A 25666-nucleotide genomic window follows, 5' to 3' on the forward strand; every position below is an offset into this window, starting at 1 on the left:
ATCGTAGGTACTATCGTAGGTACAAGATATACCTAACACTTTTAAGAAGAATACTACAAGTTATTGACGGACTGTGATTTAGTAAATTTCATTAATTAATTACTTAATTGACATATCCGTAAGACCCTGGGAAGTCAGCAGCGTGCTGTGATACAAAAGCAACTGGCATCAAAACTCAAAACCCAAAATCGTTTATTCAAAGTATTTGTACACCTTTTGATTGTCAAAATCGTTAGATTTTTAAGATGATGTAGTCGTGACAATAATTAATTAAGTAAACTTAAAATTAAAGCTTCGAGGGTTTCAAACGCGCTCAAGTCTGAGAAGAGCCCACAACAAACTCAGCCGGGACGAGTCCAGTACAACGAGATCATGAAATCTTGGATCCTATTAATGTACTGCGCTGACAGTTGGCCGACGAGAGGGTTTTAGTGGCTAATAACCCCACGATATCAAAGAATAGGTAGGTATCCCGTACCTGCGCAAGAAGCGTATAAATTCACAAAAACTCAATTTCTTTACGAATAAATATACACAGTGTATGACTGTGTATGGGATCGTACTCAAAGGAAACGTACGTGAAGTAAAGGCTTACTTTATTAAACAGAATATACTATATACATATAATTTTAAATTATAAGTCAGTATATAAAGAGTCCGGATTCCAAAGGCTTAATTCCAGTCTCATTGAAATCCGACAACTTGATCCAATCAGCGCTTGCAGCTGGCTCTCTGGAACTATTGTAGCGCTCGGATTGAAATGTATAATAATTTCTCTTTTACGATAAAATTAAAGCTTCTTCTTCCTATAAGCATGTTTCCGTATTTAATTCGGGTGGGCGGGTCTATAGTTTCTACATTATCTTAAAATTTTCCACAATACTCGTATATATGGGTTGCCCGGCCGTGAAATAGGAAGTGTCGAAGAATAAGTTGTTATACAAAGTAGTTTGTAAAAATCGTAAATCTAAAAAGAAATGGAATTTTCAAATTATTAAAAGAATTATAGATATATAATATAGGTAGGAATTAACGAACGCGCATATTATACGAGCTACAGATCTTAACATATTTTAACATTAGCATAGCGACATGACGCGAAACAAAGTGTTCAAATAGAACAAATGCATTTACAAGTATCTGTTCACACGACAACGCTTTTTTAACGCGTACAACGTTATTACCCGCCAACACCGGGTTTTAACGCAACGCTTTTATAACGCTCGTGTGAATTAGAGCTTAGTGTTTACCCCACCCAAGATATTTCACTTATACTCAAAGTACTCAAAGGTTTTTAATGAAGTTCGTCTCTAAAACACTTATCCTTGAATGTTATCACGCCCCCTTCTAATTACGCATAAAACGTTTTAGTACAAAATTTCTGCTGTATAAAACTTTTTATGTCCCTCGATCCCGAACCCTACATTAGAATAATAACGGTCGCCTGCAATATTCGCTCGATTGAACATTTCGTAGGAAATCGGGCGCGAGCGGCGTGCTTCCTTAAATTCAATAGACCTTTAACACCATCTTGTTACATTTTCATACTATAGTCGTAATTTTCTTCTTTAGAGCTGTAAAAGGTTTCGGAAATTTATTTTAAGATGGTTCCTTGGACCTTCACCTATCTACTGTCGTACCAAAAGACAGCGAGATCTGCACCCGGACGTAGTCGAAGTTCCACGGATACAGATTCGCCTCCTCGTTTCTCCGGCATCAGTTTTCCCTCCTTCTTCAAGTCAGGAGCGAATTGTCATCTCCTAGGCAAGCGTGGTCTTAGGCTGCATCATCACTTGTCAGTTAGTCTGATTGTACCAAAGCGTTAGTCTATAAAAAAAATCTGTCTGTCTGTCATCTTTATGATATTTACTAAATCACATATATGTAGATTGCGCTGTTGTCATTATTTTGCAGTATTGCATATAAAAATATAAAAATATTTTGTACGATGTTTCGGAACACTTCGTATCCGAGTCCGACTCGCACTTGACCGGTTTTTTTTAATTTTCCGAACAAACAACACACAACAAGCAAACAAGACACAGTCGAAACTGTTTTTAAAATACTATGATTGAATTTTTTAAAATAACTGTCAAACACTTTTGTAATTATAGCGTAAATATAATGGTGTTATTTGTAAATGCAGATACTGCAAAGCAATTTTGGAGACAACACAGGCGTTAACGGGTTTGTAAGTCGAAAATCGATGGCGCGTGGTAGCGCGGCCAGCCGTGAACATTCCTGGCCAAATGCCGCCTGTTACACGGAGCATTCCTCTATTTTATGAGACCCTAGTAGTCCCGTACCCAATACCCATAGCATTTAATGGTATATACTTTGATTATACTCCACTGTTACCAAAACTGTTACCTAACTCTGAATCGAGATCTGATAATATAATCACAACTGTGACATTCCATCTTTAACAGGGCTCTCTCCGTCACTCGCTTCATACAATCGTAGTTCCAATTTCATTCGAATATTAAGCAACCAAAGTCCATGAAATTATGCAGACATTCTAGAAACTAATATCTGTGTCTGTGGTGTTTTAGATTTTTCTAAAAATATGTAGTTTTAAAATTACAGGGGTTCAAAAAATTGTATGTAAATTAAGACCGCGTAACTTAGAAACCGAATATTTTAACAGAAATCTGGAAAACCACAGACATATATATTAGTTTCTAGAATATGTCTGCAAAATTTCATGGACTTTGGTTGCTTAATATTCAAATGAAATTGGAACTACGTTTGTATGAAGCGAGTGACGGAGAGACCTCTCTTAACCTATCACATTTTAGTTGTTATATACTACCCATCTATAAATGCGAAAATGTGTCTGTTTTTTCGTTTATCGGTTGTTTTCAATCACATCGCAACGGAGCAAAGGATCGACGTTATTTTTTTGCATGGATAAAAAACTAAAAGTGACATAGATTAGGTACTTTTTATTCCGGAAAATCAAAGAGAGAGAGAGAGAGAGAATCAGCTAGTGTTATATTATTATATATGTATAGAAAATCTATTTATTACCTAAGTACAGCGGCAGATCAGTCCTAACGAGCACTCATTTTTGGTAAGCTTTTGTCAAATTATAACCTTTACATATTCGTAGGCGACTGAAATAGGTATATAAATATTCAAAAAATAAAAGTTTATAAATTAACTGTATGTTCTGCTTCACTGAGTGAGTTTCAAAGTAAACACAAAAAAATAAAATATTCTTTCAAAGGCTTGAAAATTTAACTCAAAGCTTTTCATGAAAAAGTTAGATAAACGAAAACTTTTTTCAATTAAACGTTTCGAAATCTGAAAGCTATCTTTAAATATTGAAATCTTTTGTCTAAAAAGTTTTACTTTATAAAGTTTAAAAAGGGTTTATAGTGTTATTTTATTTCATGCCGAAGTAGATCAGTTCCTACTACACACTTTATCTAATGGGCCAAAATCCCAGAGCTTCCAAACCTTACTATACATAGTAGACTACTAGGTAAGAACTTAATAAGTCTTAACAGGGCTCTCTCCGTCATTCGCTTCATACAATCGTAGTTCCAATTTCATTTGAATATTAAGCAACCAAAGTCCATGAAATTTTGCAGACATATTCTAGAAACAATATCTGTCACTGTGGTGTTTTAGATTTTTCTAAAAATATGTAGTTTTAGAATTACAGGGGCTCAAAGATTTGTATGTAAATTTTTAAGACCGCGTAACTTGAAATTGAATAATTTAACAGAAATCTGGAAAACCACAGACGTAGATATTCGTTTCTAGAATATGTCTGCAAAATTTCATGGACTTTGGGTGCTTAATATTCAAATGAAATTGGAACTACGTTTGTATGAAGCGAGTGACGGAGAGACCCCTCTTAAAAACTTTACTAAAATGACTTACGAGTAGGTCAGGCGGTGCTGGGATTTTACTCTATAAACTCATATTAGCTTAAAATCTTCTATGTTCACAAAATCTTGACGACATAATATTTTGTCGTAATTCGTATAGGATTTTCTTGGCTTTTCTCGTGAAAGTATCCTCAAAGTTCACAAACCACAAAAGACACATTCCTAAAACGTTTTGCTAATTTCTTAACAATTTCTAAATGAACGAGGGCCTTTATAATTAGACGGCTAACTCCATTAAGCCTTATTTACATACCCCCGAGCATCCCGGGGGAATATTGTAATAAAACTTCCTATGTACACGTAATGAATAACGAAATCCTAATGAATTCCCTCATCGCGTGATGTGACGAAATTGTACCCACGTTATATACTTGTGACCTCTCAAGTCGTAAACTCTAAAATTACGTTTGTTCTCAAAGCCATAAGCGTTATTTTTGTATAAACGGTGTTAACTCTACCGTTTTATTTTAATGTCTTAATATTAATTAGAATGAAAAGTACCTACTCCTAACTTATTATAAAATAAATATTAAGTTGAATAATATTATGGCAGTAGGTACTCTCCCGACCTAATACCATAAGCTTAGGTACTTTTCAATAGGAACCTACCTATGTTTATGTTACAAATTAAATACTTATGAATAATTTAAACATTTTTACTATACTAACAAAACGGTGTAACTGTACGAAATAAAATTTTATAAGAGGATCCAAAAACTGGAAAAACTTTACTCTAATTTAGTAGTTAGTACAGTTTTATTAGTATTAGCAATCACCAACTTTTTACTCAATTTTAGCACCGTTTTAGGCCGTTTTGCTTCAAAATGAGTTCATTCATGTTCATGTATTCAGTATATAAAATCATGAACTTCGAACTCAGTTTTGCAGTATTTTGAACAGAAGTGTTACTATACCGTTTTGTTTGCCAGCTACTTAGGTAATTTAAATTGCAAAGAGAGACAGGTGTAAAAACTAGAGCTGGTTGGACTTTGCCAACGCAAAACATTTAGGTTCAAGTCCTTCCAGCTACTCAATTTTAGTTTGTAAAATATTTTCCTATATCGTATGTTTTCCTAATGTATCTACCTAGGCAATACTATCCTTTATAATATAATATCATAAATGCAAACCTGCAACAGAGTGACAGATCAACGTAATTTTTTGGATATGATTAAAAAACTAGTGAAAACGTAGTTTTTGCCCCAGAAAAATAGAGAGCTTTTAGAAATCTAAATCCATGTGAGTGACGTTGCTGGCATCATAAAAAGCGTAATAAAAGTACAACAATTTATTTTTGTTTAGCCTTTAAAGTTAGTAAATGAAAGAATATTTTCCACAAAGGGTGAAGTGAAAAAAATGTGCGAATATTGTCAGCCTCCAAGGCAATCCCAAGCAATAACGCTAAAATGACGTTTATTATTAAGGCCCAAGTGGTCCGAAGTTTCATAACTGTATTCAAATGTTTATTGCTCTCCTTCCAGCGTTTATATTGCAAATATTCAGGTCTTTAGTCAAAAGTAGCTGTTTATTATGTACGGAAAGTACACCGTTTCAGCCTAAATTATATATAAGTTAAGGTTGGTATTAAATGGAGTTAAGATCATGCATTTTGAATTATTAAGTTTTGTTATAATACCTCTACGACAAGTGTAAATTAAAAATTTATAACACCCCCGACAAGTGAAGGTTACAGTAACTAGAAAAGACCGAAAAGACCTGATAACTTTCAAACGGCTGAACCGATTTTCTTGGACTATTCCGCGCCTACGATCCAAAGTATCTGAGTTTTCCAAAACATCATTTTCAAATAAATAATTATGTATCTAGGCAACGTCCATCTTGACAGCTTGACATTTGTCAATTGACATAATATTATGAACCTAACGGTTATCTAACCTTCTTTTCTACAAGAAAACTAGAAAAGAGCTGATAACTCTTAAACGGCTGGACCAATTTTTTTGAATTATAGCTAAGAACACTCTCGATCAAGCCACCTTTCAAACAAAAAAAAGTAAATTAAAATCGGTTCATTCGTTTAGGCGCTACGATGCCACAGACAGATATACAGATTACAGATACACAGACACACAGATACACACGTGAAACTTATAACACCCCTCTTTTTGGGTCGGGGGTTAAAAATACCACCAATCACGGTCTCAGAATACGTCATAATCCCGGTTTGAGTTGTACGTCAATATGTCAGTCAGTCAGTTAATCCTTTTTGCATACACATCTAAAAATAATAAAGCAAATATCACTAAAGGTGGAATAAGTGAGTAAGATTGATGATCGGGTCCTAAATGAGGAAGACAAATGATAACTAATTTATATGAAAAGAAAAGAGAGAAGGGTGGCTTTAAAATGACTATTGTCTTAAATTAGGAGAGATTAGGCTTAAAAGCCCCTTCAGGTATAATTAATGGTCCTTGGTAAATAAACTTTATCGTGCATTTTGAAGAAAGCTGCGAGTAACCAGCCTCGAACAATGATATTTTTAAACTCCTAGTTTTCCCGCGACTTTGTCCACGTAGGTAGGTATAAGTAGGTAATACGTTGTTTGAAGATCTCATTGGCAAACGTACAAAGAAGTAAATAAATAATACATTATAAATAACAAAGTGTGTATGTCTGTCTGTTTACAATCTTTTCACGGCCCATCCGCTCAATGGAGATATATAACAAAAAGATAAATGACAAAATGTACCTAAGAACTTACGGAGATATAGTTTGCATCCCGGGGACAGACAGGCTAATCGCGGAAAACCGGCCAAATGCGAGTCAGACTCGCGCACTGAGGGTTCTGTGCTCAAGTATTTTTTCCAACATTTTGCACGATAAATCAAAAACAATTGTACATAAAAATAAATAAAAATCTGTTTTAGAATGTACAGGTAAAGCCCTTTTATATGATACCCCACTTGGTATAGTTGTCTTACTTTGAAAATTGAAACACATTTTAATTTTTTAAAATGATGTAACCACAAATTTGCGGTTTTCAGATTTATTCCTGTACTTGTGCTATAATACCTACCTGCCAAATTTCACGATTCTAGGTCAACGGGAAGTACCCTATAGGTTTCTTGACAGACACGACGGACGGACGGACGGACGGACGGACGGACAGACAGACAGACAGACAGACAGACAACAAAGTGATCCTATAAGGGTTCCGTTTTTCCTTTTGAGGTACGGAACCCTACAAATTTAAGAGTTTCGATAATATGATTGTTACAAACCTACTGAAGCGGGCATCACCTGGTGATTTACAATAGACAGATTATATCGGAGAAGATGTATGTTACATATTATGCCATATACAACACAATGCGCGTTCATGAAACCATTTTCATGACTTTTTCATATCCATAAAAACAATTCAAAGTAACTTTCGCCCTAAAGCCTCCATTTTAGTCCCAATAACAGTCACAGCAATCACATTCATACTTTGTCGCGAAGACGTGTAATCACAGCGACCGTCTCAAGTGTCAGCGCGCCAATTTTCACTTGAAAAAACTGCCGGGAAAACGTAAAAAGGATGGGGCTATACAAATGTTTTAAAATCTTCATCTCCTAAAGTACCTAAAACAAGCGTATTAATTCGTATAATATATTAATTTAAACTTATGAACTACTAGCTGATGCCCGCAACTTTTTCCGCGTGGATTTAAGTTTTCCTAAATCCCGTGGTAACTCTCATTTTTCGGGATAAAAAGTAGCCTATGTGCTAATCCAGTATAATATCTACCTTCATTCCAAATTTTAGCCAAATCCGTCCTGTAGTTTTTGCGTGAAGGAGTAATATAATAGCGAAGGTCTGGCAAACGCTGGCTCTCTTTCTATAAGGAATTATAGAGAGATTATCTTAGTTCACAGACGATATAACCATTTGTAGACGGAACTGTTTCATAGCATTTGTGAGTAAATTCTGCCAAAAGAAAACGAAATTAAACACAAAAAGTGATCCTATAAGGGTTCCGTGTTTCCTTTCTAGGTACGGAACCCTAAAAACCGGCATAGATACTTCGCGTTTATAAAACCATCCCTCCACTATCATCATTCAAATAAATACAATATTTTAAGTAAATATTCTTTCAAATTAAAACATTCATTCTAGTATAAATAATAGTCACATTTATGTTTTCCCCTGAAGACGTAATCATGCCGACGTCTCGAGTGCCGGCACACTAATTTCCACTTGAAAACATTGCCGGGGCACGGGGAAAAATGACGGGACTTTAGACCGTGTTCCAAGAGAAAGGGTTCTTACGTAGACTATGTTCTTTTATTACTATTTATACGTCTCGTCGTAGCTCTTTTTGATTGGTCGCTAACACATTACACAGCATGCGGGTTGTTCACCAGTTCCTGTAATGCTAGATTTACATTGGTCAAGGACAGTGGTGAGTGAGTAGCGAGTACTAACTTGGACTGTGGCAAGTGGCGAAGACACACTAATTTCCACTTGAAAACACGACCAGGATGCGGAGAAAAATGACGGAACTTCAGGCCGTATCCCGACCGAAAGGGTTCTTACGTAGACTATGTTCTTTTATTACTATTTATAGTCTAAACCAGCCCAGAGAAAAGAATGAAAAAAGAAAAGAAGATGTCTCGTTGTAGCTCATTTTTTTTGGTCGGTAACATGTTATCTGTAACATTTGTGCACAGCATGCGGGTGCAATCTCTATCTTAATCTCGTAGTTCGATGGAACGGCAATCTGACACAACCGAAGAGAGATCAGGTGGTCCCGTGCTCTCTGAAGACCGGAAGTGAAACCCTGCGTACTTAATAACTCCGGGAAAGTACTGAGAATTTCTTGTCAGAAAAATCCATTACCTATTTTTTGCCCCGCGAAAATGGAATCTGAGACTTCGTTATTCGCAGTCAAACATGCTCACCACTGGACCAATGAGGCAGTCAATGATGTAGTTCAAAGATGAAATAATAACGCATTGCGATTGTATTGGAGAACCTCCTGTCTTTAGTCAAAGGCTTTAGCTTTTAAGTTTAGCTTCTGGCTATAACAACTTGTGATTTAAATTGTGTGAGTAGTATACATTTGTAGGCCAAATCAAACACACAACTCTAGATCTGGATAGATCTGTCTATGATATGTCTATGATATGATATGTCTATCTGGATAGATAGTCGATATGGCGTCTACTAACCAATAGATGCCGTAACGACCAATGAAATCTACTTACCAGTTGCTAGAAATCACCAGCGTGCTAGATTAGATTAGAAATGTCCAGGTACCTCGAATGCGATCCTAAAGAAAATTTTCCACGAACGCCGTATGGTATGCGTTGTAATATTATTATTATTGAAATAATATTGTTTAATATTAGTTAAAAGGTTTTTAACTAACTTTTTGCCAATATTATGGTTTTCATTTTTTAGGCATATTATACGCATCAATCATTATGTACCTATCTATTTACTCTTTCCCAAAATTGTAAATCAAGTTTTAATTGTGAGTTATTAAATGAAAGTAAAATGAACGTTGAAAGATATTAGGAAAGGATGAACGCCTGTCGCATATTGCCTTCCGACCTGAGATGTTATTCTGTGACTCCACAACGCTGACGTAACGATGATATCTGCCCTTTCCCGCTAAAGTTAGGTATGCTATGACTACAATCTATGCTACAATCGTATATCTAATTATGCTGTGTCTGGCTGAATTTATGGTATTTACTCGCGAAGCAATTGTGCATTTTGCAATTGGGTGAGATTTGTCAAGGGCTACAAAAATAAAAGGTTTTGTTTTAACAGCGAGCTCAACGACGAATTTACGTTTACAGGGAATAAATACCCGGGTTTCATATTTGAAATTTATTATGGCACAGTTGGAACTTGAAAGGAGCATATTGTGTTTATTTCAAAAGTTCCTTTCGTAGTTTCCTAATAAAACTTATTCAATTATACCTAAGCTTTTATAAATTATTTTCAAATGACCGAACGGAGTGCGAGCACGAAGGGAGAAAGTATTTTTATATTTCAACTTATTAATATGTACTTATGAACATCTGTGGAAAGCTGAAGTGGGCTTATAAGATTGAATAGCAAAGACAAGACTATTTAATAAAAATACAGGGTGTAGCCAGAACGCTACCAAAAATTTAGCGTTATTATTATACTAACTTAACACAATCCAATGCCAATAACCATTTGCCTTATCTTGTAGTTCTAGGATTTAGTATTTTTCAAACCCGCATTGTATGGCGTGCAAAACTCGGGTCAATGCGCCATCTGCGCGATCTGCGACGCGGCATTGACTTCGGGTGACCTATTTACGGAACGTTCATCAGCTAACACCTGTCATCGTTTTAATCGCAAAGTACAACCAATCCTTCGTCTACTGTTTAATGAAGTATTTCATATAGATAGATAGGAAATAGATCTTGAATGGATTTTTACAGATAATTGTCTTTGTGCTTAAGGCTGCCAGAAATCACTTGAGAACTAAATTCACCCAGCAAGAGGTCTCGTAATGCTGTTTTTTCAGGTGCAGACGTTCACTATTTTAGCACCTTGGACCTCAAAGTTTATCGATTATTTCATAATGTTTTGTAGTAAAATAATTTTGCAATTCCAATTCATTTATACAAAAGCATGATCGTTTTCACAAATGTGCACAGTGATTAGGTAGGTATGTAATATGTATGTTTTGTTCTGTACGTGGTAAATTTGTTTTCATGTTAAAATATGCAAATAACTTACGCATTATACTGCCGTCAATTTAGGGAATAATTAATCATTATGATATTTTAGTGGCGATAATAATTTAAGGACCTTACAAAAAAATTGCTACAATAAAGCTAATCGCCGACCTGCACTGGCTATACCGAGTCGCTAAAGCCAGGTACTATTAAATTTCTTTTCCCTCGTGCTAGAACTACGAGAAACGCAATCATGATGTCAGCTGCAAAATTAGAGCGCATCGGGTTCGCAAATGTTATAAATACCAACAAGTAGAAAAGTTTTTATTATAATAAACGTTTAGAAATGCTTTCAGATCGTCAAGTGAATCTACTGCTGGTTCGGAATGCACTTCCTACCGAGAAGAACCAGCAAGAATCTCGCCTGAAAGACGTTAACAGAGGTTAGTGCTGACGTGACCTCTGTTCGAGTAATTTTTTCGGCGCTACCGATATCTTGTCTGACGTGTCTTGCGGTTCTTGCGCTTTTGCGCCTCCTACGAGCATCAGTACGAGATCACGTTTTAGATGCATGGAAGACCGGCGGAACTGAGGCGTGATTGTTTTTCTTGATAATAGCTCAAACTTCCCCACTGCCATCTTAGACTGCATCGTCACTTACCTCCAGGTGAGATTGAAGTCAATTGCAACTTGTATGTGAGTAACAAAAAAAAAACTAAGCTCTATTTGCTTTATAAAACACAACGGCGAAAAACCCAGGCGCGCAAAAGTTTGTATTTTAATTTCAGTATACCAATTTCAACGGTATGTTAAAGTTTATGAAGTTAAGTTTAGGTAGTTATCAAAAAGATTTAACTCCACTCCACTCGACGAGTTTCGATACTTGACTTGAGAAGAAGATTTGACTCCACTCCACTCCACTCCGTCGGTCGTCGGCGCTGGCCCTAAGATGGAAACGACGAAACTCAATATCTTTCAAGTTGACTGACAAGGGGTTACTCATGACGTATTATCGAAGTAATTAATGCCAATTGTACTTACGTTGCGCGAACTTAATAATACGTAGTCAGGGAGTTGGAGCAAAAAATGATTCCAGTTAGAAATAACCGACGCCGTCTGAAATAGGTCAACAGGCGCTTAAGTAATTGTGCGATAGAGACGTTTCCAACCGATCGATTAAATATTCAGACAAAGCCATAGTATGGAATTTTGTTTTGCACGTTGCTAACTGAATTTTAAAATCATCATCATCATCATCATTGTCAACCGATAGATGTCCACGGCTGGACGTCTTTTGTAGGATCTTCCACACGCCACGGTCTTGCGCAGTTTGAATCCAATGGCTCCATGCAACTAATCGACCTAAGATTGATTGAAAAGAAAAAGACCCCCCCTGGGTCTTCCCCCCCCCCCCCCCCCCCAGTTCTAGATATTCCAGTGGACGTATGGCCCAGTTGTGACAACGGATAGCAATCGATTGTGATTGTTAATCAACGTTGACCGAAGTCGGTATATGGATGGGTGATCGAATAATTGTCAGACTACAGCTAAGGAAATTGATTGGTGTTCATGCTTATCAATCAATTCAAAAAAAAAAAATCAAAATGTTTTTATTCAATTAAACTTTTACAAGTGCTTTTGAATCGTCAAAAAAAATCTACCACTGGTTCGGAATGCCGTTCCTACCGAGAATAACTTCTCCATTAAATCAACTTCTTACTTAATTTAAAAACTTATCTTTCTATAATCGCCCCGCAATACTTAGAAATTCAGTCTGATAAATCCCTTGACATTATAGATAGCTTTGAAGAAAATTACATTCATGTATTAGTTATAAATTGGCAAATTTTTAGACAAAGCCGTACGTGTCTATTTTGAAAATATCTAGGCTAAGACAATGGTAGAGCATTGGAAGACTTCCAGCCGATATCTCAAATGGGGTCAAACTTTTACAACTTTAACGCTTTCGACGACTCCCTTTTGAATGTTTGAAATTTTAAGATGATTGTCTTCTTAGCCTTCTCTATGTAGGTTAGCACATTGAAGAGTACTTACCTTGTTACTTTAATAAGTCAGGCTTTATGGCTGAAGTTTTCATTGTAATAATTTAGTGAGTTTGTTATAAAATCATAAAGTTTACATCCCGTTTAAGTAGAATTATAAACGAATAATTTTATGGCCTTTGCTATGCTCTCCTTTTGATACAGTCAGTCATTGCGTCTAATTGAGCGAAACTTACCAAATAATTATTACTGTGCATAGTATTATTGTAAATTAAACACATGAAAAAAGCAACCGCCGAGTTTATTGCTGGTTCTACTCGATAGGAACGGCAATCCGAACCAGTGGTAAATTATTCTAAAGCACATGTAAAAGTTTATTTCAATAAAAATATATTCTATTCTGTTTATTTTTCTTTAGCTTTGCTTTATTGGACACCATCATAAAAAGTAACACAAAAGTAAAACATTACACAACAAAAAATATTAGTACAATTTGGCGGCCTTAACGTTGTTTTAAGAAGGCATTTTGAACGTAATAGGGCGAACTTTTAAAGTAGCACTAGTGATTTTATTTACATTTTCAATAAATAAACCCTTAACTCCCAACTATGAGAGAGGAAGATATTATGAAATTTTAAAACTAGAGCATCGTAAACACAATTCTTTCTTTCGGCCAGAGGTTTTAAATGTAATTTTCTCCGCTGCTCCACAGAGGTTTAGCGGTTTCATTTAAAAGTTTTATATGAACTCTATTCTTTAAAAAGCTGGCTGAGTGTGAGCCTTACTTATCCATCAAGGGTTCCGTAGCTTGAAAAAATATAGTATAAATATTTACTTACTTGTTTGGTTAAATTATTCTACCGTCTCAAAACAAATTCCTTCCTAAGTTTGTTTGTAAGATATATTTATAAGATATAAGTTTTATTTTTGATTCCTACAACATGTTAGACTAACATACCTACTAGTTAGAGACTTCATAATATTATTTCTTGTAAAGTTTACATGAACCATGATCATTTCAGATTTGTCGCTTTGCAAAATTCGGGTATTTTTTTGTAATTTTTCATCGTAAGTCAAAAAGTAATGAAATGCAAATAACGCCCTTTCATTATATTATAATACCCCAGTTGATCTAGTAATCCCCTTTCAAACTCTCCCTTATTTCGGCACCTTTTGCAATTTGTAGTAGGTAATAAACTAATAAGTAATATTTTTTCTTTCATTTATACATCAATGTTGAGCAAGCGACTTTTTAAAACTATTCCGAAATAGGGAGATAGTAGAAGACAGGTAGGTATTATTATTTGTTCTGCTTAACAGGATTATTTTAACTTTCCGTACGAAATTGATGCTGTATGCTTAGCACAGATTTAAAATGTAAATATTTTCATATTGTCTCTACGCCGCGCCGCCCACGGCTCAATATGTTTTTGTGAAAATTTACAGCGAAATATCCTTTGAGCTACATATTTTCACAAAACAAACGTGATATTTCGTTACATGTTAAGTACTAGTATGGGATATCAAATTTTTCAATTGAAATTTCAGATCAAAACACACATCAAACGGCTTTGTACGAAAGCTCTGCTGAACTGCCACCAAAAAAAAAATGTTAATAAATGCCAGAAAATTTATTAAAACATTCAATGGATTGATAAATAATTGTAACAATTGCTTTCAAAAACCCTAAAAGCAAAAAAGTACCTACTGATAAGTAAATTTAATTAAAAAGATGAAACTTTTTATCTCATTTCCTTATTCAAAACCAAAACCATTTTCCTTTAGGGGAAAATCAAAATCTGATTAATAATAATAAACTTACCGGTATAACTCTATGATGAAAAATATTCAATTTAACCACAATGTAACTGTTGAAAAAAACTTAAAACCACGTTAAGTGCTTTATCAACTCGATCCATTAAAACGTCAATAATTTCAACCAACTTTTTTTTAAACTTGAAGAGCTCGTTAAAAGTTGTGCGCTCGAGGATCCAGCATCACCATTGATCGTGAGGTAAATAAAAGCAAAAAAATACATTATCAGAACGTGTTAAGTGAAATAATTACGTAAGGATTTTAGGAAAATATTTTTTTGAGATCGATTTTTTTATTAACTTAAATTTTATCGGGCTTGACAGGGACATGCTAGCCCAATCATAGCCTAAATTATAATCTAAATTACTAAAAGGAATGCAGCAGGTACAACTGAAGAAATATTGCCGTTGCAGAAATATTTCAATAATCGATTTAAAACCTTCTGTTGGCAGTAGACTGAGAAGAATAAATACACTTAATGAGCATTCTTCTTCGAGAGCTTTTTATCTATTGGTATTTAATAAAATCATTTTAATACCACCATCAAAATATTATACTAACTACGATATTGTGTATTCTAAACATCAAACATCAAACAGCAGACAAGTCATACTACACTTACTCACTGCTAGACAATAATAATATTGGTATGTTATAGATACCTACTTTTCATGGACGCACCTAATGTGCGTTTTAAACAACGAAATATAACTAGATTTAACGGTGAAGGAGAACATTGTGAGGAAACTTGCATGCCTGAGAGTTCCCCATAATGATCTCAAAAAGATGTATGCAGTCTGCCAATCTACACTTGGCCAGCGTGGTAAAGGTTATGGCATACCTAAGGCCATATTCTCATTCTGAGGAGAGACGTATGCTCGGTGTTGGGCCAGAATGTATTCCTCATAGTTTTTGCATGCAATATTTTATGAACAAAATATTCAAAATATTTCGCTTGTAACACAAAAATATTTGAGTGAAATTCCTATACCTATAACATAAGTACATAATTAATTACTTTATTATCTATATTATTTTTACAATATATACCAAACAGGGACGTAATACGGAACGCAATTTAACTTGTGCAATCAAGCTGGCTCAATGGAAATAATTATACTCAATTAGCGAGTTGCGGCAATTAGTGTATCCAGTTGGTACTAATTTCTTATGGAACGCAATATTTGTTGCCAGACTAATTCGAAAATATTTCCGAGCTGCCTCGGAGTTATTTACTTTAAAATTGTACGACGAGTGCATACGTATATTTGAGTAAGTACATAATTTACCAAGCACATGCCTATACTCATAATATGAGAGCAAAATACACGAGAACAAAAATAAAACAAGTGTAAATTAAAAAATTATAACGCCCCCGACAAGTGAAGGTTACAGTAACTAGAAAAGAGCTGATAACTTTCAAACGGCTGAACCGATTTTCTTGGATTATAGCTAAGAACATTCGATCAAGCCACCTTTCAAATAAAAAAAAAACTAAATTTAAATCGGTTCATTAGTTTAGGAGCTACGATGCCACTGATACACAGATACACACAAACTTATAACACCCCTCTTTTTGGTTAGGGGGTTAATGAATAGAATAGATATAATATCTAAAACTAGAATACGGATTGACTTTTTTTTAACCCCCGACCCAAAAAGAGGGGTGTTATAAGTTTGACGTGTGTATCTGTGTATCTGTGTGTCTGTGTATCTGTGTATCTGTGTATCTGTCTGTGGCATCGTAGCGCCTAAACGAATGAACCGATTTTAATTTAGTTTTTTTTGTTTGAAAGGTGGCTTGATCGGGAGTGTTCTTAGCTATATTCTAAAAAAATTGGTTCAGCCGTTTAAGAGTTATCAGCTCCTTTCTAGTTTTCTTGTAGAAAAGAAGGTTAGATAACCGTTAGGTTCATAATATTATGTCAATAGACAAATGTCAAGCTGTCAAGATGGACGTTGCCTAAATACATAATTATTTATTTGAAAATGATGTTTTGGAAAACTCAAATACTTTGGATCGTCGGGGGTGTTATAAATTTTTAATTTACACTTGTTGCTTGAATACAATATGTACTTATTAAGACTGAGAACTTAACAGGATTCAGGCGGGGTGTAAGACCATGGTGTTTGGAATCCCCTAAAAAAGACCTATGCCCAGTAGGAGACGTCTGTCGTTTATCGATGATGGTGATGATAGTGATGAAGGTAGGTACTAGTTGTCCTACATACTATGTATCATTTAGGTAGGTTTCATTCAGAAAAATGGGATCCATTTTAGAAATTACTTTTAGGACTAAAGATAAAAAAGGGACAAACATTTCAATACACTTTGTCTTAGTCAAAACAGGGACCGTCTGGTACGTTTTGTTTGAATCAATGAATAGGCAGTTCCATTCTACTGCTAGGTACGAGGAAAATTTACGACATCAACATTCTGGGACAGGTATGTATATTTATATACTTATTTTATAAATACGTATCTTCACAGGGATAAAGTGGCCCGTCATTCTTACTTATATTCGAACAAATGAAAACGCTTAAATATATGTATTTAGTATTATGATTTTAATTTTTTTTTTTTTCAATTTTAAGGCGTGGCCTTGCTTCAAAGCTTACACCATAATACATTCTGAGAGAGTATTTTTGTAGTTCATTTATTAATGAAAATGATTAAATATTTACTTCGTTAAAAATAATTTAAATTGGCTAAAATGTGAAGACAACATACTGTAGTTTAGTGTATATTTTTTAATGGGTATTTCTTTTAAATGTAGAGTAGATAATAGTTTCTACGGCTAACAGAGCGTTTTGCTCGGGGACCCACCTTATTAGGCCATTAAATATCATATTTTGTTTTAGCAAAACCTGCAAGCCTTCTGTTCGCCTATAATAATTTTAAGGCCTGGGAAACACCTAGCAAAATGCCAAAAAACGGAATTATTGAAAAGAAGGTGCCAATTCAGCGTTCACGAAACGTACAAAAATTCATGCGAGGAATTTTGCGCCCGAAGTAGAAAAATTGAGGCTCCCCGCTAGGATTATTTTTGCTTCGTTTTTAAGATTCGACGTTCCGAACCACGCAAAGAATTCCTTGGCGAGATGAATGGCGGCACAGATGAAAAGCGAAAAATTCATTTCAGTCCAATGGCCACGGAATTGAAGGAACCATGGGGATGTCAGGACGTTCGAATCAATCTCCTTTTATGTCCATTCACTATTGTGCCACCTTGGTGGAATTTGTCAATTAAAAGCAATAATTAAAAATCTGTCATTTTTAACTCCCGACCCAAAAAGAGGTGTGTTATAAGTTTGACGTGTGTATCTGTGTATCTGTCTGTGGCATCGTAGCTCCTAAACGAATGAACCGATTTTAATTTAGTTTTTTTTGTTTGAAAGGTGGCTTGATCAAGAGTGTTCTTAGCTATAAATTAAAGAAAATCGGTTCAGCCGTTTGAAAGTTATCAGCTCTTTTCTAGTTTTCTTATAAGGGGTTTTGTATCGGAGAATTTTGAGTTACAGAAAACCTTTTTTGGCAATGGTTCATGGTATGTAAGTACCTACTCAGATACGTAATCGTCTCTGAGTAATTCTATAGTCTAGGTTGGAGAGCGTTCGTCTAAAATATACGTCAGGTAGGTACGATAAATGCTGAGTTTCATCTCAAGCAATGTTTTTTGGCAATACGCTTACAAAGAAATAGACAACGATAACGATTTTATAATAGTATTTTAGCAATCTTAGAATAATAACGCCGTCAATAATATTAAATAGGTCTATGTAACTCACATCTCACAAGTGGTTTTAAAATATCCAGTAACCTTCCAACTTTGCGATAAGTAGGTAAGTATTTCAGGATTCAATAGGACGAAGCTTATATTGTCTGTAACAAGAAGTTCAGCGAAGTTGGTCTGTGAGCAAATACTCTACAGGTTTCTTTGTACTCATAATATAGTAAGTATAGTCAACTTAGTTTAGGTAATATTCATCTATTTTTGTAGATCAGTGGGTATTTTGGCTTTTTTTAGGCAGGCAGGAAGACATTTTCTCTAAAATAGGCCTTCCGTTAATATTGGTCATAAATGCATGGTACCCGATACTGATGATCTAAGTCCCTTCCATCTTCATCACTGAAAAATGAAAATCTTGCACCTTTTGCGGCTCTAACGGCTCTTGTGGTCGAGTGCAAACACCCACGAAGTTAAAAAAAAACATTCTACGGAATCACTCAAAATGGAAACGAAAGAGGTTATTAAGAAAATTTATTTGATTCAATTTCGTTTTATTGGCTAATGCATTGGACGATTGCGCGAGCGAGTCGAATATTTGGGAGACCTCTGATAAACGACCGCCTATATGAGTTTTTATTAAAGTACACTTTACATAATGTGAAATCCTTTTTCACATAGGTTTTAGCACTGGATTTTGCCCTCTACTTTGCTTGTGTAATTTTTTTGTCAAGGTTGACTTTTACTCAACATATTTTGATCAGCTATCAATAAAGATTCAGTTGATTTAATAAAATACGCATAAATAAATACAGTTTTTACGTAATTTGAATTTAAATCAAGTTGAATAAGCTTTACTTTTAAGAGTATAAATTAATAGGTGTTTATACTCGTACATATTATATTGTAAGGTATACCTACCTATCTAAAGGTTTGAATCTGATAAAATGGAAACTAAGAATTTTCCGGGAGAAAAAGTTACCTATGTGCTAATCCAGGATATTATCTATCTCCATTCCGAAATCCGTCCAATGGTTGTTGCGTGAAGGAGTAACATACACACACACACACATACACATAAACTTTTGCCTTTATAATATTAAGTGTGATCAGGTGAGATCGCAGTCAAGGGCTAACTTGTAATGAAAAAAGAAAAAATCTTCCGTTTTCTGTTTTCTTCACATTCTGACCGGATGGATCACTGCACAGCAATCTCTACAAGGGTCTTTCCACAAAGTTACTCAAAACGATTCCTTTTCGTAAACACCATGACTGAAAAACTATTCGGAATCACTCAAAGAGGAAGCGAAATTGGTTGTAAAGAAAATTTATTTGGTTCAATTTGATTTTATTGGCTAATTCATTGGCGGATGATGGCGTATCCGCGTCGAATATTTGGTGAATCCCTAATATACGACCAAGCTTTGTTGCTTCAGCGCCGTTTTATTGTACTACGTTTTACATACATAGAGGGTGCTGTGGAAAATCCTTTTTTCAAATAGCCTACAGAATGGCGTTATCCAAGTCCTAATTAGACAAAGCTGTGGATTTAAACTGGACGTTTATTATACCGTCTATCCAACGTCAGTCGGTTCTTTGAACTATGTGCTCTAATTTCACTAGCAATGGCTACTTTCGCTTCGCTTTCATTGAGCGGGTTACTCTTTCTTCTATCGATCGTCATTACTGATTTTATCACATAGAACAACTCCGAGTATGGCAATCTCTATGTCCGCTGAGTAACTTTTAGCGATAAAAACCAGAGACTCAGCTACTGAAAAGAAGTTGCAGTAGCTGAGTCTCTGGTTAGTGGCTAATTGGTGTACAGCTTTAGTTTAATCTTTATGAAAAATCCATACATATATTATAAGTCATTTGGACATCTATTAGCTTGCATAATAACTTATTCAACTAAAAATTTAAATAACTTTGTATTTTATACACATCGAATGCCTTGAATAAAAGCTGCACGTATAAGTGCTACCAGAGTAAACGTGACATATTATGCTTATAGCTGTAAAACTTTAACCATCCTTTCATTAATTTAAAAGCAATAACTTTTTATACCATCTTAATTAAAATCGGGCTCTTGTTTTTATAGGTTGTAATAAAAAGACGGAATACTTCACTGCACCCTATTTATATGTAAAACATTGGAAAGATCATGTCGACATCGAGAGAGAGAGAAGGGCCTTGGCAGTTAAATGTAATATGTTGGCCCGCAGGTTCGCGGCCAACATATTACGTATTATTAGGTGGCTCGATGTAGTAAAGAGACAAAAATCACGCTTTTCAAGGCATACTGCCAAAACTTCTACTCGGGAAGCTTGTGGGTCAACTTTTCAAAAAAGGCCATAGACACCCTAAGGGTGCAGTATAATAATGGTTTTAGGATGCTGTTGGGCTTGCCGCGGTTCTGTTCAGCCTCAGGCATGTTCGCAGACGAGCGGACTGATGACTTCTTTGCAATAATGCGGAAGAAGTCCGCATCACTGCTGAAAAGACTGCGCTCAGGTTCCAACAGCATCCTGAACATGTTTGCGAGCAAGATGGACTCACCAATGCTTAAACACATTATTAAAGTGTTGGTGAGGCCACCTTTGTAAATAATTCTGTCTGTTGCCACGAATATAGTTTAGGTAAGGTACTAACATTAGGTTTTTAAGTGTCTGTATACTAACAAATTGAGCCATAGTTGCTTTAAATAAAAGGATTATTATTATTATTATTATTATTATTATTGGGTAATAAAATAGCAAGTCAAAGAATAGAAGCTGGAAGAAGTCGTGCATCAGGGATTTACCCAATGTGGTAGTTGAAGTCCCTACTTATTTAAATTTCAGGATTATAAAACCAAATAATATATTAGGGGAAATATACTAGAGCTACTTTATATTTTTGAAGTGATTTAATTTTTAGTGAATCCAGTTTAATTTAATCCAATCCGCACTTGGCCAGCGTGGTAGACTATGACCAAAGCCCTTCTCCCTCTGAGAAGAGACCTGTTCTCTGTAGTGAGCCGGGTATGGGTTGATTATTATAAGTGAATGAATGAGGATCACTTCGTTGTCCACCTGTTTGTCTGTCGGTTAGTGAAGAATCTTTTGCGCGAAGGAACGCGGGGAGGTCCAAGTTGAAATTAATATCATACACTTATATTAGGTCTACGGTCACTTGGAGCTGTTAAAAGATCCAGCTAGACAAATAATACCATCGAAATAATACCACCATTTATGCCACATGATATTTTTACACTAGCAAATAAATCAAACCCTACCTATGTAGTTATTTTCCGTTGACCGAGAATCATGCAAGGCCAGAAGCAATCTGGGGTGCCAGCCAGGTAACCTCCCAGTGTGCCTGGGTGCTGCTGGTCCCTTTTGGAGTCATCCGAGGGGAAGAGTAGTATTCGGGCCGGTGTACCCCGGTACATGTTACCGGGGTGCACCGGCCCGAATACTACTCTTAACATGGCTAACCCCCCGGTAACATGGCTAACAATTTCTCTTCGGGAATATCGGAAACACACAAACTTTTCAGTTAGAAAAAATACCCATTTACCCCACATGTAGTATGGGGAACCCCCATTTACATACGGACGGACAGACAGACATGACGAATCCATAAGGGTTCCGTTTTTTGCCATTTGGCTACGGAACCCTAAAAACTATTACTTATAGTAGTATTTACTTGGCTTTTAGTAGGCCACACGTCAACATTATGAAGCCATAAAGATTTCAGTCGCTACGGAGTACTAGTGAAGCTTTTCACAGGCCGTACGCTTCGTAATATGTACACCAAGAATTTCTCTGTTTCGTAATTTTCGCAGGAAAGTTTCCTTATATTTTCCTTTATAGACGAGGCCGAGCTTTGCTGGTAAATGCGTAAGTACCTATACGTAAAGTAATCCGCAGGAAATGTACTTCCGCCTTTGTGTAATAACGTGAAGGTGTCGTGTGGAATTATTAATAAAGTTGTTTCTAATACAGTTATTAGAAACAACTTTATATTTACATAGAAGATGATTGAAGATTACATAGAAGTCGTTCTGTTATCGCATGCCACAGTCGGCATGCGATAACAGAACGACTTCTATGTAGTAACTACAGAATACCTACTTAACCACTTTCTTCAGGTCATCGATCTAGCGCGCGGGCTGGAGGTCATCCTACACTGCTCTCATCAGCAGTCCCCACTCCAGAAAGGACTACATAGCTTAATCTTTTTTTATAATTCTGATATAAGTTAGCCCTTGACTGCAATCTCACCTAATGGTAAGTGATAATGCAGTATAAGAAGGAAGTGGGCTAACTTGAAAAGGATATGGCTCTTTCATTAAACCCATACCTACCGCTGATTGGTTTTTACACGGCATTGTACGGGAACGCTAAATCGCTTAGCGACACGACTTTGTTGGTAGGGTGGTAACTAGCCACAACCGAAGGCTCACACCAGACCATATCAAATCGATTTTTTTTGTTATATTTATGTGCATTAAGCATATTGGGACGGAACATCTTTTAATGATAAGCCCGACAGATTAGGCAAATCAGTATAATTAACGTTGCCTCTTGGGCTGACAGAGGGCTGGCACAGTTTTTGCGAAAATAGCTTAGCGGTTCATCACGTAAATGCAGCCAGCGTTCTTGGGAAGGCTCCATAATATGATTAATGTTACACTAATTAGCTTAACGCTTAAGCATATTTCAGTAGATAAATAAACGGTTGAAAAGGAAACGTTATCTTTTTGGTCGTTGTTCTGTGTTGACAAAGCTCCAACTCAAAAATACCCTATAACACAAGTGTAATTAAAAATTTACAACACCCCAGACAAGTGAAGGTTACAGTAACTAGAAAAGAGCTGATAACTTTCAAACGGCTGAACCGATTTTCTTGGATTATAGCTAACACTCTCGATCAAGCCACCTAAAAAAAAACTAAGTTAAAATAGGTTCGTTAGTTTAGGAGCTGCGACGGCACAGACAGATGCACGGAAACACAGATACACACGGCAAACTTATAACACCCCTCTTTTTGGGTCGGGGGTTAATAATAAAGAAAATGGCAAACGGTTACGTGTAAAGGTTTTCATTAGCTTGCTGCTGTCTTTTCGTCGACGCTTTTTTTAACCCCCGACCCAAAAAGAGGGGTGTTGTATCTGTGTGTCTGTGTATCTGTGTATCTGTCTGTGGCACCGAAGCGCCTAAACTAATGAACCGATTTTAATTTATTTTTTTCTGTCTGAAAAGTTCTGTTTGAAAGGTGGCTTGATCGAGAGTGTTCTTAGCTATAATCCAAGAAAATCGGTTCAGCCGTTTGAAAGTTATCAGCCCTTTTCTAGTTACTGTAACCTTCACTTGTCGGGGGTGTTATAAATTTTTAATTTACACTTGTTCAGTAAATAAGTATAGAAAAATGTGCCTGATACTAGTTGTACCTAATAATGTGTATATATCTTGTATATTAAAAAAATATGATTTAGGTATAGTTATTTAAAAAAAAATTGCATAGCGTGGCCGTGGCGTGGCCTTATGAAATAAATTTAAAAGCCACACCTAAAATATGAGGGAGGGATTATGGAACCCTCGTAATGTAATTTTGATTACGTACCTACTTCTTCACACTTCTAAGTAAGTACTTATTTCTTCGCATGAGAGATAGGAGTTTTAATAAACGTTCGCAATTCCCGTTATCGATATTTAATTCTAAGTTCAGAAAGTAAAATATAATACGGAATTTTTGTTCTGAAACTTAGCCAATCATAACGAAAGTCTGAATTAAATTGGTAGAACTTTGGCAACAATATTTACTTAATAATTATTTTAAGAGTAAAATAGGCTTTTCGATGGCGAATTCGCTGCCAATCATTTTAAATTACTTATTCAAAGATCAAACAGCTAAGTAGGTACTACCCGCTACCAGTAAGTAGAGCAGTAGATACCTATAATATTAACTACAGTACTAGAATAAGTGGTGGTTGATCGGTTGGTTGGTAAAAGATCGCTCCAGAAGCCTTCATCAGATGAGATCAAAGCTTAAGATTTTTTTTTTTTAAAATACCACCGGGAGCCTCACTTCGGACTCTTATGAGCAGTTTCCGATTAGCGTTTTTATTGCGTGCATAAGTTTATTTTTTACGTGTACGCCTTTTATTACATGCGCGTCTCGTGCAAGCGTAGACACGCTCATACGTTTACGGAGCCAGTTTCTTTACGAAATCTATATCCCTGTTGACTGACCCACTGGTTCGAGCGAACACTCCGGAATAGGTGCTCGCGCGTTCTTTTTCGAAGCACGAAATGTGTATAACGCGCGTGTAAGAGCATATATACCAAAACGAGCGTAACACGCGCAGAAAAAGCGCTATTAAATCTGAAACCGCCCTGTAAGGCAAAGCGCACACCACTTGCGTCCGTCACTCACTTTCCCGATCTAATTTGGCGTGATAAATTCCATCTATAAATAACATTACAGTCACAGAATTCACAAAACACAGAAGGTAATAAGAAAAATGCTGATATACAACGGTATGAGTTTGATTTCGCCAGGGAGCGCGGTCGGCGACTGTTCCCGTTGCTGATCAATTTGTAACAATATTTTTATATTCTGCCCGAAAGCATTGGTGTGGAGTTTGATACCTAGAGAACAAGTGTACCGACCTAAATAAAAAACTTATAACACCCCCGACAAATGAAGGTTACAGTAACTAAAAAAGAGCTGATAACTTTCAAACGACTGAACCGATTTTCTTGGATTATAACTAAGAACACTCTTGATCAAGCCACTTTTCAAACAGAAAAAACTAAATTAAAATCGGTTCATTAGTTAAGGAGCTACGATGCCACAGACAGATACACAGATACACAGACACACAGATACACACGTCAAACTTATAACACCCCTCTTTTTGGGTCAGGGGTTAAAAATACACATACAAGTCTACACTGAGTCATTTCACCTATGTCCGTCAACTACTATCTATGGCTAAGTTAACACTCAACGTACATTGTTTTCTAATTTTTGTGTATCGGACTCTCTGTGTGTCTGTGCGCTCTTTACAAAGGTGTTTGAAAGGCGCATTTGGAACCCTACTTACACACATAAATAAATAGATGTATGAAGCACGTCATAATATTACAGGGTGTAACCAGAACGCTAGCAAAAACTTAGCGTTATAATTATACCACCTTAACACAATTCAATGCCAATAATCATTTTGAATTATCTTGTAGTTTTAGTGATTTAGTATTTTTCAGACCCGCATTGTATAGCGTGCAAAACTCGGGTCAATGCCCCACCTACGATGCGGCATTGACTTCGAGTGACCTCTGGCGTCAATCAGATGGTTTATTGTGAAATTTAAAAAATACAGGTTTTTTTAATAAATTTTTTTCGTAGTTTTTTTATGGTATATTATCAGTAATCATCAGTACTATCACCTGTCTTCCTTTTTGCTAGCGTTCTGGTTATACCCTATAGGTACCTACATCCCCAGACCTCTGAAATTTTAGCTTTCGTACTTAAATTTCTTCCCATTGCCTTTTGCGTAATTGAA

General features: G+C 35.9%; 1 protein-coding gene and 1 long non-coding RNA gene across 6 annotated transcripts in view; one reads left to right on the forward strand and one right to left on the reverse strand.

Annotated features, from left to right (window-relative positions):
• The window catches only part of LOC123875464 (Down syndrome cell adhesion molecule-like protein Dscam2), a 227211-nt gene that overhangs the window by 89470 nt on the left and 112075 nt on the right, over positions 1 to 25666 (reverse strand). The window lies entirely within an intron of this gene.
• Positions 5348 to 25433, forward strand: LOC123875488. Its single transcript, XR_006798147.1, has 3 exons — positions 5348 to 5360; positions 17106 to 17115; positions 25252 to 25433. It is a non-coding gene; the product is annotated as an uncharacterized LOC123875488 (long non-coding RNA).

This window comes from Maniola jurtina, chromosome 20 (genome assembly GCF_905333055.1).
Source record: "Maniola jurtina chromosome 20, ilManJurt1.1, whole genome shotgun sequence".
Classification (NCBI taxonomy): Eukaryota; Metazoa; Arthropoda; class Insecta; order Lepidoptera; family Nymphalidae; genus Maniola; species Maniola jurtina.